The following is a 16,995-nucleotide window of genomic DNA, read 5'->3' on the forward strand; positions in this document are numbered from 1 at the left end:
GGGTGGTCTAATATTGTCCCTGCACTGTTTGTGTTGATTAGGGGCGATTCCACAATCCAGTGCTGTCTGCAGAGAGCGGCACTCACATGGAGTGCATCTCGGAGAATCGTGGATGCACAGCCCCTGATTTTACATCCATTAAAGTTGGAAAGACAGGAGCTGCACGCCTGTGATTTCCCAAATGTGCTCCCTGGCAGCACCACTCTCTGCTGTGAGCACCGGATCACAGAATCATGCCTGTTACAAAACAAAGAAAAGTCAAAAAGATTGGGCCACTTAGCATATCCAAGCTCATCACACCAGTACCCTAACTCTCCCCTTGTTTTTCTCTTTTCTTGTGTTCTTTTTTTCTGATTTCTCAACGCGAACAGTTCGGAGATAATATCAAATCACCTTGCTTATATCAGAAACTTTTTCTTTGCTGAATGGTCAGTGAGTGAGCATTCAACTATCTAATGTTTTTTTCTCTCACTGCCCACTCTGGAAGATTATTCCAAATATTTCTCGCTGTTTGAGTAAAGAAGTGGGGGCTGGAAATCCTAAATATCTCCATATGTGGCTCAGTGTCAAATTTTGTTTGATAACACTGCTGTGAAGCGTCTTGGGATGTTTTTACTATGTTAAAGGTGCTATATAAATGCAAGTTGTTGTTGTAATGTGTTGTTAGCACTACCTCCTAAAATTTTATTCAGGCTCTGCATACAGTTTGAAAAGTACCTGCTCTACTTACCCAGAATAATACAATCAGCTCTATTGATTGCTGAGACCTGGAAATTGAAAGAGCGAGCTTGGCAGTCTCACTGAGAGGACGCTGGTTAATACATCAACTTGCATTAATATAGTCCCTCACATGTAGAGAAACATCTCAGAGCACTCGGCACCCACCCTTTCAGAACTACCACCATCACCCCTCTCTTAAAAAAGCCCATCCTCCCCTATCTGTTCTTTCCAAATACAGCTCCATCTCTAATCTCCCTTTCCTCTCCAAAATTCTACTATGTGCCATTGCATCCCAGATCAAAGAGGCATAATCTTAAAATTGAAGCCAGGCCATTCAGGAGTGAAATCAGGAAGCACTGCTTCACACAAATGGTAGTGGAAATTTGGAACGCTCTCCCCTAAAAGGCTGTGGGTGCTGGGGCAATTGAAAATTTCGAGACTGAGATCGATAGAGTTTTGTTAGGTAAGGTTATCAAGGGATATGGAGCTGAGGCAGGCAAATGGGATTGAGGTACAGATCAGCCAACGGGTCATTCTCTCTCTTTCTCTTCCTTTCGGATGTTTCTCTCTCTCTCTGTCTTTTGTGCTGGCCGTTTGGATATTCGGTGGTCCTGTATGTAATGTCCCTCTGTCTGAACACTTTGATTGCCTTGACAACGGGCAGTTGGAAAGATTATCTGTAATCACCAGGCATTGTTCTCTGACTATAAATGCGGTAACCTTCAAGGAATCCCACACTTCACCTGACGAAGGAGAAAGCCTCCGAAAGCTTGTGATTTTCAAATAAAACTGTTGGACTATAACCTGGTGTTGTAAGATTCCTTACAAAATTCTACAAGCATTCTCTGCTGTCAGACTACCTGTCTGAAATTAAGAAAGAATTTGCACTTATGTAGTTCCTTATCATATCCTCAGGATTTCTTAAAGCCATTTGATTATTTTTGAAGTACAGTCACTGTTGTTAATGTAGGCAAACGTGGCAGCCAATTTATGCACAGTAAGATCCCACAAACAGCAAATGAATGAATGAACAAATAATTTGTTTTTGGAGGTGTTTGAGGGAGGGTTATTGGCGAGGACAGTAGGGAGAACTCCCTGCTCTTTCCTTGAATTATGCCATGGAACTTTTTACATCCACCTGATCAGGCAGACAGGACCTTTATTTAACATCACATCCAAAAGATTGTACTGCCAACGATACAGCACTGAAGTGTTAGCCTAGAAAGTCATTTGATTTGGAAGTGTGAGTGCTAAAAATGACTTTCACTATTTAAAAACCAAGTTCTACAAATACTGTGACAGTCCTTTTAGCAATACCAGATTTGTATTAGAAAAATGCTGGAAGTTCACCAGGTCAGTTCGTGTCTTAAAAAGGATAAGTTAATGTTTTGGCTGAAACTGATTGTAAACCAATCTTTCTCATTCTGATGCTAGCTGAACTGTTGTTTCTTTCCAACATTTTCTGTTTTTATTTCAGTGTTCTGACATTTACAGTTTCTTTTTATCTCTGTATTTGCCATTGCTGGTATTTAGGTCAGTCCACTTATTATTTACATGTGTGGCCTAAATTTGTTAAATTACTCAAATCTATTAAGATACAACAATCTATGATTGAATTAGCAGTGCATGTGTTTGGGTTTAACAAACCAATCTCACACTAAGTTAATAATTAATCTGTTTGGATGCACTTCTGCCCTTTTTATGTAAGTGATTATTTGCACCAAATTGGAGATTAGATGGCTTGGGGTTTTGTAGTACGGAGAAGATGCTTGAGGCAGGAATTAATCACTAACCCTGGGAGGATAGCTATTCCGTATGCATTCAAATGATGTCCTTATCTTCAATTAGATAACCTCTGCAAAGTAATCCTCTGTAAATTTCTAATCCTGAATATCTTCAAGTAGAATTACAGAAGTGATCACTGTGGAAATGACATTGATAATAACTTTCAGCACTTACTTTGTTACAGCACTTTCATGGAATGCTGCATTGCTAAAGGTGTTGTCCTTCTATTGAGATCTTCAAATGAAACCCAGTCTGCCAGTCCCAAAGGTTCAGGGGGACATTAAAGAGGTATGGATTTATTTGAAAATTAGCAGGCAGTCCTCCTGGTATCGTGGAGAACATTCCTCCCTCAGTCAATCGCACAAAAAAAAATTAACTTGTCATTCCTCTCATGGCTGTTTGTGAGACATTGCTGATGCTGAACAGCTACTGTCTTTGCCGACACAGCAACTTTCACTACACATCAAAGTAATTTATTGCGCAAGATGCTGTGAGATAATTGCAACGTGTTAGGTGCTATATAAATGCAAATAGTATTATATGGATGAAGATAATTTACTATTGCCAAGAATAATCCATGGGTTCAACAGAGGACATTAAAATCTATATAATGACTGTTAAAAATACATGTACACATATAACGTTTTGTCCTAATCCCGGTGGAGAATGACGCCTCATGACTCTGGTTGATCCTCAACGTGCTAATGATAATTAGGGTTGAAATGCCATGGGGTCTCCACTGGTCTCCCACCATAACCCTGGCATGAGACCAGCGGAACCCCCAGTGAAACAACTGCTCGAACTGTTTCCCTGGGGAGTCCATTCTTCTCCTGCTGGAGTTATAGTGGCAGACCAGTGAAAGCTTTAGGTAATTTCAGCCTCTAACAGTCCTGTTATTGGGAATGAACCCTGAGGATAATGACACTCCCAGTTCCTTATTGAAACACAGACCCTGGGTTTAATGATCGCCCCAGTTCCTTATTGAGTCACAGACCCTGAGGATAATGATACCCCCAGTTCCTTATTGAGTCACAGACCCTGGGTTTAATGATAGCCCCAGTTCCTTTTGAGTCACAGATCCTGGGGTTAATGATAGCTCCAGTTCCTTATTGAGCCACAGACCCTGAGGATAATGATAGCTCCAGTTCCTTATTAAGTCACAGACCCTGAGGATAATGACACCACCAGTTCCTTATTGAGTCACAGACCCTGAGGATAATGATACCCCCAGTTCCTTATTGAGTCACAGACCCTGGGTTTAATGATAGCCCCAGTTCCTTTTGAGTCACAGATCCTGGGGTTAATGATAGCTCCAGTTCCTTATTGAGCCACAGACCCTGAGGATAATGACACCACCAGTTCCTTATTAAGTCACAGACCCTGAGGATAATGACACCACCAGTTCCTTATTGAGTCACAGACCCTGAGGATAATGACACCACCAGTTCCTTATTGAGTCACAGACCCTGAGGATAATGATACCCCCAGTTCCTTATTAAGTTACAGACCCTGAGGATAATAACACCCCAGTTCCTTATTGAGTCACAGACCCTGAGGATAATGATAGCCCCAGTTCCTTATTGAGTCACAGACCCTGAGGATAATGATAGCTCCAGTTCCTTATTAAGTCACAGACCCTGAGGATAATGACACCACCAGTTCCTTATTGAGTCACAGACCCTGAGGATAATGATACCCCCAGTTCCTTATTGAGTCACAGACCCTGGGTTTAATGATAGCCCCAGTTCCTTTTGAGTCACAGATCCTGGGGTTAATGATAGCTCCAGTTCCTTATTGAGCCACAGACCCTGAGGATAATGACACCACCACTTCCTTATTAAGTCACAGACCCTGAGGATAATGACACCACCAGTTCCTTATTGAGTCACAGACCCTGAGGATAATGATACCCCCAGTTCCTTATTAAGTTACAGACCCTGAGGATAATAACACCCCAGTTCCTTATTGAGTCACAGACCCTGAGGATAATGATAGCCCCAGTTCCTTATTGAGTCACAGACCCTGAGGATAATGACACCCCCAGTTCCTTATTGAGCCACAGACCCTGAGGATAATGGCACCCCCAGTTCCTTATTGAGCCACAGACCCTGAGGATAATGACACCCCCAGTTCCTTATCGAGCCACAGACCTTGAGGATAATGATACCCCCAGTTCCTTATTGAGTCACAGACCCTGGGATAATGATACCCCCAGTTCCTTATTAAGTCACAGTCCCTGGGTTTAATGATAGCCCCAGTTCCTTATTGAGTCACAGACCCTGAAGATAATGATACCCCAGTTCCTTATTGAGCCACAGACCCTGAGGATAATGACACCCCCAATTCCTTATTGAGTCACAGACCCTGAGGATAATGACACCCCCAATTCCTTATTGAGTCACAGACCCTGAGGATAATGACACTCCAAGTTCCTTATTGAGTCACAGACCCTGAGGATAATGACACCCCCAGTTCCTTATTGAGTCACAGACCCTGAGGATAATGATACCCCCAGTTCCTTATTGAGTCACAGACCCTGAGGATAATGACACCCCCAGTTCCTTATTGAACATCCCAGCTGTAGTGCTGAAGACTTGTGCTCCAGAACTAGCTGCGCCTCTAGCCAAGCTGTTCCAGTACAGCTACAACACTGGCATCTACCCGACAATGTGGAAAATTGCCCAGGTATGTCCTGTCCACAAAAAGCAGGACAAATCCAATCCGGCCAATTACCGCCACATCAGCCTACTCTCAATCATCAGCAAAGTGATGGAAGGTGTCGTCGACAGTGCTATCAAGCGGCACTTACTCACCAATAACCTGCTCACCGATGCTCAGTTTGGGTTCCGTCAGGACCACTCGGCTCCAGACTTCATTACAGCCTTGGTCCAAACATGGACAAAAGAGCTGAATTCCAGAGGTCAGGTGAGGTGAGAGTGACTGCCCTTGACATCAAGGCAGCATTTGACCGAGTGTGGCACGAAGGAGCCCCAGTAAAATTGAAGTCAATGGGAATCAGGGGGAAAGCTCTCCAGTGGCTGGAGTCATACCTAGCGCAAAGGAAGATGGTAGTGGTTGTTGGAGGCCAATCATCTCAGCCTCAGGACATTGCTACAGGAGTTCCTCAAGGCAGTATCCTAGGCCCAACCATCTTCAGCTGCTTCATCAATGACCTTCCCTCCATCATAAGGTCAGAAATGGGGATGTTCGCTGATGATTTCACAGTGTTCAGTTCCATTTGCAACCCCTCAAATAATGAAGCAGTCCGAGCCCGCATGCAGCAAGACCTGGACAACATCCAGGCTTGGGCTCATAAGTGGCAAGTAACATTCGCGCCAGACAAGTGCCAGGCAATGACCATCTCCAACAAGAGAGAGTCTAACCACCTCCCCTTGACATTCAACGGCATTACCATTGCCGAATCCCCCACCATCAACATCCTGGGGGTCACCATTGACCAGAAACTGAACTGGACCAGCCATATAAATACTGTGGCTACGAGAGCAGGTCAGAGGCTGGGTATTCTGTGGCGAGTGACTCACCTCCTGACTCCCCAAAGCCTTTCCACCATCTACAAGGCACAAGTCAGGAGTGTGATGGAATACTCTCCACTTGCTTGGATGAGTGCAGCTCCAACAACACTCAAGAAGCTTGACACCATCCAAGATAAAGCAGCCCGCTTGATTGGCACCCCATCCACCACCCTAAACATTCACTCCCTTCACCACCGGCGCACTGTGGCTGCAGTGTGTACCATCCACAGGATGCACTGCAGCAACTCGCCAAGGCTTCTTCGACAGCACCTCCCAAACCCGTGACCTCGACCACCGAGAAGGACAAGAGCAGCAGGCACATGGGAACAACACCATCTGCACGTTCCCCTCCAAGTCACACACCATCCCGACTTGGAAATATATCGCCGTTCCTTCATCGTCGCTGGGTCAAAATCCTGGAACTCCCTTCCTAACAGCACTGTGGGAGAACCATCACCACACGGACTGCAGTGGTTCAAGAAGGCGGCTCAGTACCACCTTCTCGAGGGCAATTAGGGATGGGCAATAAATGCTGGCCTCACCAGCGACGCCCACATCCCATGAACGAATAAAAAAAAAAGAATCACAGACTCTGAAGATAATGATACCCCCATTTCGTGGTTGAATCACAGACCCTGGGGTTAATGATAGCCCCAGTTCCTTATTGAGTCACAGACCCTGAGGATAATGACACTCCAAGTTCCTTATTGAGTCACAGACCCTGAGGATAATGACACTCCAAGTTCCTTATTGAGCCACAGACCCTGAAGATAATGACACTCCCAGTTCCCTATTGAGTCACAGACCCTGAGGATAATGACACTCCAAGTTCCTTATTGAGCCACAGACCCTGAGGATAATGACACTCCAAGTTCCTTATTGAGTCACAGACCCTGAGGATAATGACACTCCAAGTTCCTTATTGAGCCACAGACCCTGAGGATAATGATACCCCCAGTTCCCTATTGAGTCACAGACCCTGAGGATAATGATACTCCAAGTTCCTTATTGAGTCACAGACCCTGAGGATAATGACACTCCAAGTTCCTTATTGAGCCACAGACCCTGAAGATAATGACACTCCCAGTTCCCTATTGAGTCACAGACCCTGAGGATAATGACACTCCAAGTTCCTTATTGAGCCACAGACCCTGAAGATAATGATACCCCCAGTTCCCTATTGAGTCACAGACCCTGAGGATAATGACACTCCAAGTTCCTTATTGAGCCACAGACCCTGAAGATAATGATACCCCCAGTTCCCTATTGAGTCACAGACCCTGAGGATAATGACACTCCAAGTTCCTTATTGAGCCACAGACCCTGAAGATAATGATACCCCCAGTTCCCTATTGAGTCACAGACCCTGAGGATAATGACACTCCAAGTTCCTTATTGAGCCACAGACCCTGAAGATAATTATACCCCCAGTTCCCTATTGAGTCACAGACCCTGAGGATAATGACACTCCAAGTTCCTTATTGAGCCACAGACCCTGAAGATAATGATACCCCCAGTTCCCTATTGAGTCACAGACCCTGAGGATAATGATACCCCGAATTCCTTCTTGAGTCACACACCCTGAGGATAATGACACTCCAAGTTCCTTATTGCGTCACAGACTCTGGGGTTAATGATACCCCCAGTTCCTTATTGAGTCACAGACCCTGGGTTTAATGATACCCCCAGTTCCTTATTGAGTCACAGACCCTAAGGATAATGACACTCCCAGTCCCTTATTGAGTTACAGACCCTGAGGATAATGACACTCCCAGTTCCTTCTTGAGTCACAGACCCTGAGGATAATGACACCCCGAGTTCCTTATTGAGTTACAGACCCTGAGGTTAATGACACCCCGAGTTCCTTATTGAGTTACAGACCCTGAGGTTAATGATACCCCCAGTTCCTTATTGAGTCACAGACCCTGAGGATAATGACACTCCCAGTTCCTTCTTGAGTCACAGACCCTGAGGATAATGACACCCCGAGTTCCTTATTGAGTTACAGACCCTGAGGTTAATGACACCCCGAGTTCCTTATTGAGTTACAGACCCTGAGGTTAATGATACCCCCAGTTCCTTATTGAGTCACAGACCCTGAGGTTAATGATACCCCCAGTTCCTTATTGAGTCACAGACCCTGGGGATAATGACACCCCCAGTTCCTTATTGAGTCACAGACCCTGAGGTTAATGATACCCCCAGTTCCTTATTGAGTCACAGACCCTGGGGATAATGACACTCCAAGTTCCTTGATGAGTCACAGACCCTGGGGTTAATGATACCCCCAGTTCCTTATTGAGTCACAGACCCTGGGGAGAATGACAATTTCCAGTTCTGTATTGAGGCTCAAGCCCTGGGGAGAATGACACTCCCAACAACACCAACAATTTCTATTTATATCGGGCCTTTAACATAAAAACATCCCAAGATGCTTCACAAAACAAATGCATTAAAATGGATGCCAAATGAGGAAAGAAGAGATTAAGATAGTGACCAAAAGCTTGGTTGAAGAGATAGGTTTTGAGGAGATATTTAAAAGTGGAGAGGGGGATTGGCAGAGAATGGAAGGGAAAGAGGTTTAGACTTGGGATTGCAAAAGGTAAGACCCAGAGGTTTGAAGCCCTTTATAGCAGTTTTGCAAAGTCCCAACAATCACAATCGGGGTAACTTCGACGGAAGATCTGCAGAAACCCCAGGGAAAGATGGAAACGGTGTAAATGGTGTTTACGTCATATTTTGGGGTTTTCATGGATCTCGTTAAAGTTACAGCGGACAATTGGGAGAGTCCCTATGGAAATTCAACCTTATTGTTTATATTTGCTGACTTTTTGAACCAATTGTATGGCTATTTCTGTTTGAAAAGACTGTGGAGTTGTCTCTGCTCATTATAATGCTGAATATTTGGCAAATGTTTCTCAATCTGCTGCCAGTGCAATGTAAGGCTGCATCTGCAATCACTGGAACATTGCTAGGAGGGGGAATCAGTGAGAATAAGGCTGGAGGTAAGAAGTAACCCGGAGAAGACTTTTCTTCAGGCTGGTATTTCGTCTGGAGATTTTCATCCTGTCCCAACCCACAGCCAGTGCAAGTTAGTAGAGATGACTCTCACTGTTCATTGACAATACAGGACTAGCCATCTCGTAATGAGATATGCACTAGTATGCAGAAGTTATTACCCATTCTGCATTTAGCAACACTTCATTCACAGAAAAAGACTACAGTACTTACAGTAATTCCTCTGAAATAACAAATTATACACAGAACCACGCCATGGGGGCGGAAAGGCGGGGGCGAGTTGTGGGGGGTGGGGGGGCGGTATAATTGCTTCTGGAAACTGAAATGCATTGTTACAGCCAATTAGAAATAATTGCCCAAGTGATTGCAAGCAATTTCATACTAGGCCTATTTTCATTACAGAGATGTAAAAGTAAATTACTCTTAATTTGATTTATTGACTGTCTAATTCTCTGTCCCTCTGCTGTGCACAATACACATGGAATCATTTATTTATGTTTCCAACGTATTCTTGTTTTTTCCTTACTTGCCTGATTTTTTTTTCCTTTATTTGCTCTTATTTTCCCATCTTTAGCCTCTTCCCTTCTCCCAACATGAACCTTTCATCATGCTTTGGAATGGTCCAGCCCAAAGAGCTATCTATTGACACAGGCCCTGCCTTAGTCTCTAGCTGACCAACCAGCTGAGAGATGTGACTGAGTGGTTGCTGAAAAATGGTCTTTCCTTTGTCTCCCACAGAGTTTTCACTCTGTTACCCTGGTGACTTCATAGTGCCATCTCCAACCTCCCTTTCCTCTTCAGGGTCCTTGAACGTGTTGTCACCCCCCAGATCCGTGCCCATCTTTCTTGCCACTTCCTTTTTGAATCCCTCCAATCAGGTCTGCTCCTCCCACAGCACCAAAATGGCCTTAACCAAAATAATGAATGACATTCCCTGTGACTTACTAGCCCTCTGCAGCCTTCTACACAGTCAATCACACAGTCCTTCTTCAATATTGTACCATTCCATGGGACTGCTCTTACTTGGTTCCACTCTTACCTATCCAGTCATATGTAGAGCATCTCTTGCAATGCTCTCTCCTCTCATCTCTGCAGCATCATCTCCGGAGGCCCCCAAGGTTCCACCCTTGGCCCTCTCTTCTTCCTGATTTTCATGCTGCCCCTTGGCGACATCAGCCAAAGCCATGGGGCAAGCTTCCACATGTCTGCCGATGACACCCAAATCTGGCTGTACCTCTTTCTTTCCCCCCTCCACTGCCTCCGTGTTGTCAGACTATGTGTTCGATATCCAGTCTTGGATGAACTTTAGCTTCCTCCATCTAAACATTGAGAAGATCTAACCCTTGCCTTAAACTCTCTACCTTTGCCACCAATTTCACCTCACTCCCTGTTCAAAATGTTGGCATCTTGTTCAACCCTGAGATGAGCTTGATGATTTATCTGCATGATGCACCGCCTGTGGTTGCAAACCAGCTGCACGTTGAGGGAGTGGAATCCCTTTCTGTTGATGAAAATTGCAGAGTTGACATGAGGAGCACGCAAGGCAATGTGTGTGCAGTCAATGGCACCCTGCACCTTGGGAGACCTGCAATGCGTGCAAAACCTCATGCTCTCTCATCTTGCTTGTTTCTGGCAATTGGGAATGAGATGTAGGTGTTTCACATGGTACAGTGACCTCCGTTATTGCAAACTGTGAGATGTTACTTATATCTTCTGTTGCAGCCTGAAAAGAGCCAATGGCATAAAAATTTAGAACAATGGTGATCTTGACAGCCACAGGCAGTGTTGTCCATGCCCTTCTTTGAGGCTGCAGTTGCACTTTACAGCAGCTGATGTATTTCAGTGACTACCTCCTTGGTGAAGCGAAGGCGCCTCAGGCACTGCTCGTCACTAAAGTTGAGATAACTCCTGCTGAGTGCCCTGGTCCTCCTCTTCCTCCTCCTTCTTCTGGCACCTCATCCTGCTCTGCGCTGTCTATCTTCATTCTCCCAGTCATGTTCTATCCTGGGAGTTGGCCCTATCAGGACCCCCCATGTCTGGAGCCAACTTCCTTGTGCAGTATATAAGAGCCACAGGATTGCAAGAGCAGCCAGACCACTCCCTGTAGAATAATAGAAGTTTGATCAACTCTAGAAGTCCTCCAAAAACACTTGCAAATCGACCAGCAGCCAGAAGAAATAGTCCAGCAACTGACCTGTAACTACTGCATGATCCCTTCAAGGAATGCTGTCAGTGGGCCCTTCATGCCATTTGGTGTCATGTTCTGCTGCGCGAGGTAAGGACAGGGTGTTGGTTTGACAGTTGACTTCCAAAATGGCAGCAGAGGCTTCAAATTAGCCTAGCACACTGACCGATATCATGATCTGCCTGCTGAGTGCCCTGCTGCCGGCAGACGGTAGGCGAGCGCGCAAACTACAGTGCCAAGATGGCGTCCTGCGTGCTTCCCGTTGGAAGTGTGCGCGCACGTATCTCGGACCCCATATTTGAGTCTTGTTGACCGCATAGCACCTAAAAAACGGGCGCCACTCGGTCCAATTTAGTCCCTCAGAAGTCTGAGTTTTGAAATTTATGCCCTTTTTCTCCCCTTGATTTCTGTGTCTGGTGATGTGGCCTGTGGTTATTGTTAGTTATATTTAGATGTTCAAAGAATTTTGATCATCAACAGAGCAAACATGAGGGGCGCTAAATTGGGCCGTGTAGCGCCCGTTGTTTCGGCGCTACACAGCCTTTTCGACATCCAAGATGGCGTCTTGGATGCACAAGCACGTTTCCAGCGTGACGTGCGCCAGGCACCATCTTGATATAGGAGTTAGCGCAGGCGCAGATAACGAATGCTGGAATCATGTAAAGTAGGGAGAAAATGGCTTCAATCAGTATACAACGCTGATTTAAAGTAATAGACCCCATTTTGGGACTTAGCGCTCAACTCAACGCACAGTCTTAACCCCGACCATCTGAACGTGTCTTAGAGTGCCAGGAGGACCCTCCACCGGCGCTATTTAAAGGGACCATGCAGGATTTACAGGTTAGGGGCTGGATTACTGCTTCTGGCTGCCCAGACATTTGTAACTGTTTTTGGAGATCTGCTACACTTAAATACTAGGACGCGGGACATTGCCTGACATTTCGAGCCAGGACGTGCAGAAGTGAAGTTAGGAAATACTTCTACGTGCAAAGGGCAGGAGAAGTTTGGAATGCTCTTCTGCAAACGGCAGTTGATGCTGGCTCAATTGAGAATTCTAAATCTGATCTGTGAACCAAGGGTATTAAGGGATATGGGGCTAAGGTGGATATATGGAGTTAGGTCACAGGTCCACCCTGATCTGATCGAATGTTGGAACAGGCTCGAGGGGCAAAATGCCACCGCCACTTGCTGCCTCCTGATATTTGCCAGCTTCTCCTGCAAGAAAGCGGGACGTGTGTCTGGGTGATGTGCCTAACCTGGTTGAATAGCTGCCAGTGTGCGTGGCCTGTGAGTTGTGGATGGGCGGCTTGCAACGGTGGTAATGTGTAAGGGTGAGAGGATTGAGTACTGATGGAAAGAGTTTGTTGGTATGTGGGTGTTGGGGGTGTAGTGCGTGGAGCAATGGATGCGGCTAGTGGTGTAGTTGGCAGGAGATGCCACTTGACAGTTGATGTCACTCACCTTAACCACTCATGTCAAAGCATTGAACTTCTTCCTGTACTGCATCCATGTTCATGATGCTGTGCGCCTGGCATTGACTTCATCACCGACTGCCTCCCACTACCTTTTGGGCCTTGTGCTCCACTGACCGCCCCCCCCCCCCCACCACTGTGGATACAGGATGTCCCTCCTTCTGTCCACCTCTTGCACCAAGGTCTCTGGTGCATCAGCAGAGAACCTTGGTGCACGGTCTCTCAGATCGGCAGATTGGTGAGGTCTGGCATGCAGATTGGAGGATGTGGCATTTAGTGGTGTGCAACCTTTATTCAATGATTTAACATAACTTATCAGTATGTAAAAATAGGGATGGGACCTGCATCTGTGCTTTACGTGTGCGACATCTGATCTCCGTTCACGCTTTGTGCAGACAGCAGGCTATTATATTCAGCAAATAACAGGTACCAGCTACCTTTAAGAGATTTCAAACAGACAGCCTGCCTTTAAGAGATTGGAGCTTCCCCCTGCTGGTGGAAAGTGCAAATTGCATGGAATCCTTGTTCAACGCTGATTTCCAACGCAGTTTGCAGGTAAGTCCTCAGGCCTGATAAAAATCCCGTCCTGCCTGCACAGGGACCATTGGGCGCGGGGTAATAGCGGATCGTGCTACTCCCGCCCAAAAACAGGCCCTATCCAATTTTTCCCCCGAGATTTCAAACGACAATCCCACCCATTTTTAGTTTTGGACTTTGGAAAGGAATCGGTGATCCTATTTATTATGGGTGACATAAGAAGAGGATACAGTAAGAAGGAACTATAACAGGGACAGATGTATTTGGAATTTAGGAGAAACACGAGAGGAACATTCAGATGAACAATAACCATCGTCTTGATAGATTATAGAAAGACAAAGCAATGGAGCAAAAGGTTGGAGCCTGGTACTACCAAATACAATACTAATTATTGATACAAGGCTTCCAAATGTGATTACATCCCTTTAACTGTATAAAGAAACTGCTGGTGTCACACAGCCTGTTTTTATTTGATGATAAGCAGGCACTGAATTTGTTATCCATGAAAATTATTTTAAAAATGGAACAACAGCTGCCAGTGAAAATTAGCATCTAAATTAAAAAGTGGGGATCAAAGAAAAATGGGATGTAACGCATAGATATGAAAATATGGTTATTAAAACAATGGGAACTGAGGTGGGAATACAACTTGTCCAGTATTGGGTACGTGGAAAGATGAGATCTCAGCAAAAATTACCAAAGCATTTAAGACATTTACTGTCAGTGGGTTTTGTGAATTAAACAAGAAAAAATGAATATTTACTGAGGAGTACTCATCGACAGCTTCTCCCCAGACCAAACTCAATAGAACCCTAGCTTCAGATTCCTTACAGTCTTTTCTTGCTCACTTTACACTAAAAGGTTGCCTGTGGCAGCACTCTGGCTAAGTGTAAAGGGCCCATCACCAGTATTATCAGAGGCATCGAAAACTTCCTGTCCAGTCAGTGACTCATTCTGAAAGTGCTGCTGGGAACACTTTAGTCAAGTCTGCCATTTGGGTCTGGCTGCAAGTAGGCTGGCCTTTCAGCCCACCCGTACATGCCAGTCATTGTGTCTTCGCTTCTCCCCAACTGTACCACCTCCCCAACTGTACCACCTTTGCGCCAGTATCATTTCCACCCCCCCCCACCCATACCACCTTTCCAACTACATCACCTTCATTCTGGCCAAACCTACACCAGAATGGGATCAGTCTCTGACTTTCTTAAATCACTAACTTGGCCCGTACCATCTCGCTCTTGTGAAGCCCCACCAGATTACCTTTCTATGAAAGGGTTAGAGTCTGAACTTTATTCGGTGAAACAATGTGATCCTGGATTAAACAATTGTGACGAAGATTTTAATGACCCACATGTCTAAATTGTAGGTGTCTGTCATATTTAGAGAATGCATGGGAGCTAAATTTGCTGATGACACAAAGGTAGGTAGGAAAGTAAGTTGTGAAGAGGACATAAGGAGCTTGCAATGGGATATAGATAGGTTAAGTGAGTGGGCAAAAATTTGGCAGATAGAGTGTGATGTGGGAAAATGTGAACTTGTCCACTTTGGCAGGAGGAATAGAAAATTTAAATGGAGAGAGATTGTAGAACTCTGAGGTACAGAGGGATCTGGGTGTCCTAGTACATGAATTACAAAAAGTTAGTATGCAGGTACAGCAAGTGATTAGGAAGGCAAATGGAATGTTGTCATTTATTGCAAGGGGAATGGAATATAAAAGTTGAGATGTTTTGCTACACTTGTACAGGGCATTGGTGAGACCACAAATAGAATACTGTGTGCAGTTTTGGTCTCCTTATTTAAGAAAGGACATAATTGCTTTGGAGGCAGTTCAGAGAAGGTTCACGCGACTGATTCCTGGGATGAGGGGGTTATCTTATAAGGAAAGGTTGGACAAGTTGGGCCTGTATACACTGGAGTTTAGAAGAATGAGAGGTGATCTTATTGAAACATATAAGATCCCGAGAGGACTGGAAGGGGTAGATGCTGAGAGGATGTTTTCCCTCGTGGGAGAGACTAGAACTAGGGGCCACAGTTTAAAAATAAGGGGTTTCCCATTTAAGACGGAGATGAGGAGAAATTTTTTTTCTCAGAGGGTCATGAGTCTGTGGAACTCCCTTCCCCAGAGAGCAGTGGAGGCAGGGTCATTGAATATTTTTAAGGCTGAGTTAGATAGATTCCTGATTAACAAGGGAGTCAAAGGTTATAGTGGGTAGACGGGAAAGTAGGGTTGAGGTCACAATCAGATCAGCCATGATCTTATCAAATGGCAGAGCAGGCTCGAGGGGCCGAATGGGCAACTCCTGCTCTTAATTCGTATGTTCGTAATAAAAATAATCCCAGTATTACTCTCTGCACTAAGCAGCTAGGGGAGGGAATGCACACATGGGGAACAGTAAAGTCCTGCTGTCCAAATACAGTGCAGTGTATGTGGATTGTAGAATACAATGAGAATTCAGTGCAGACACCGAAGTTATAATGACAGGGTTACTACTGTGTGCTGGATGATCTCACAAATCTTTGTGTATGTATTAACAGACCCAGCATTTGGAAATTTGCCTCTTAAAACAGTCCCCATCCGGTCACATGACCAGCCAACATCCCAAGAAAAGCATTAGGCAATAGAATGTTTCTGTTCATGTGTGGGGAAGCACGTGCACATTTTTTGAGTAATAGTAAGATCGTGTGAATAATATCTCGAATCTTTGCGATTTAACTCCTTTAGAACTACAACAGCAGTTCTGGTACATTTCCACAAGCACTGGCAGGTCCTAATACTTCACCCAAAGGGCCATTCTTCATGCGGAGGGCCCGCTCTTGACCTCACTTGACTTCCATGCACGCACACTTACCAATAATATTTTCCCTCAACCCGTTCACTTCTCCACCTCCCTCTCCCCCATTAACACCCTCCTTAAAACCTATCTCTTTCATCAAGCTTTTGGTCCCCCTCCTAATATCTCCCTCTCTGGCTCAGTGTCCATTTTTGTCTGATTATGCCTCATTTAAACCTTTTGGGCGTTTTTCTACGTTAAACATGCTACATAAATGCAAGCTGCTGTTGAGTCTTTGTTAGGGAAAAGCCAGCAATCTGGATTCTCGTTTGCTGGACATATTTGTCCCAGTATGATATGTGACAGAAAATAGACATGTTTTAGGACTCCCAGTTGTTTTCTGCCATTCTGGTGCTTTGGAATCCATCCCATGGTATAAGCTGAGCAGATTCCACAGCACTGGGACTCTCAGGCAATATTGCAGAATCACTTCTTGAAGTAGCAACAGAAATGCAGCACAGAGGAAAGACAGAGAGAGGGAGAGAGCGAGCAAGGCAGACAAAAGGAAAGATAAACACAGGCAGACAAAGGCACCTGGAGAGACAGGTGGACAAAAAGAAACAAAGAAAGGAAGTCAAGAGAACTAAAGGAGCAGCATCAAATTGATGAAACGTGGGCATAAATGTTAAACTGCTGGATCTCTCTGTTTTTTTTCATTCATGGGATGTGGGCATCGCTGGCGAGGCTAGCATTTATTGCCCATCTCTAATTGCCCTTGAGAAGGTGGTGGTGAGCCGCCTTCTTCAGCCGCTGCAGTCTGTGTGGTGAAAGTTCTCCCACAGTGCTGTTAGGAAGGGAGTTCCAGGATTTTGACCCAGTGACGATGAAGGAACGGCGATATATTTCCAAGTCGGGACGGTGTGTGACTTGGAGGGGAATGTGCAGGTGGTGTTGTTCCCATGTGCCTGCTGCCC

At 45.2% G+C, this 16,995-nt stretch overlaps 1 long non-coding RNA gene across 1 annotated transcript in view; it reads left to right on the forward strand.

Moving 5' to 3' along the window:
• The window catches only part of LOC137335774 (uncharacterized), a 90,208-nt gene that overhangs the window by 31,884 nt on the left and 41,329 nt on the right, over nucleotides 1-16,995 (forward strand). The window contains exon 2 of the long non-coding RNA XR_010966492.1: nucleotides 2,690-2,793. This is a non-coding gene — a long non-coding RNA (uncharacterized lncRNA). The remainder of the gene's footprint in view (nucleotides 1-2,689; nucleotides 2,794-16,995) is intronic.

The sequence above is a fragment of the Heptranchias perlo genome, chromosome 20, assembly GCF_035084215.1.
Source record: "Heptranchias perlo isolate sHepPer1 chromosome 20, sHepPer1.hap1, whole genome shotgun sequence".
Taxonomy (NCBI): Eukaryota; Metazoa; Chordata; class Chondrichthyes; order Hexanchiformes; family Hexanchidae; genus Heptranchias; species Heptranchias perlo.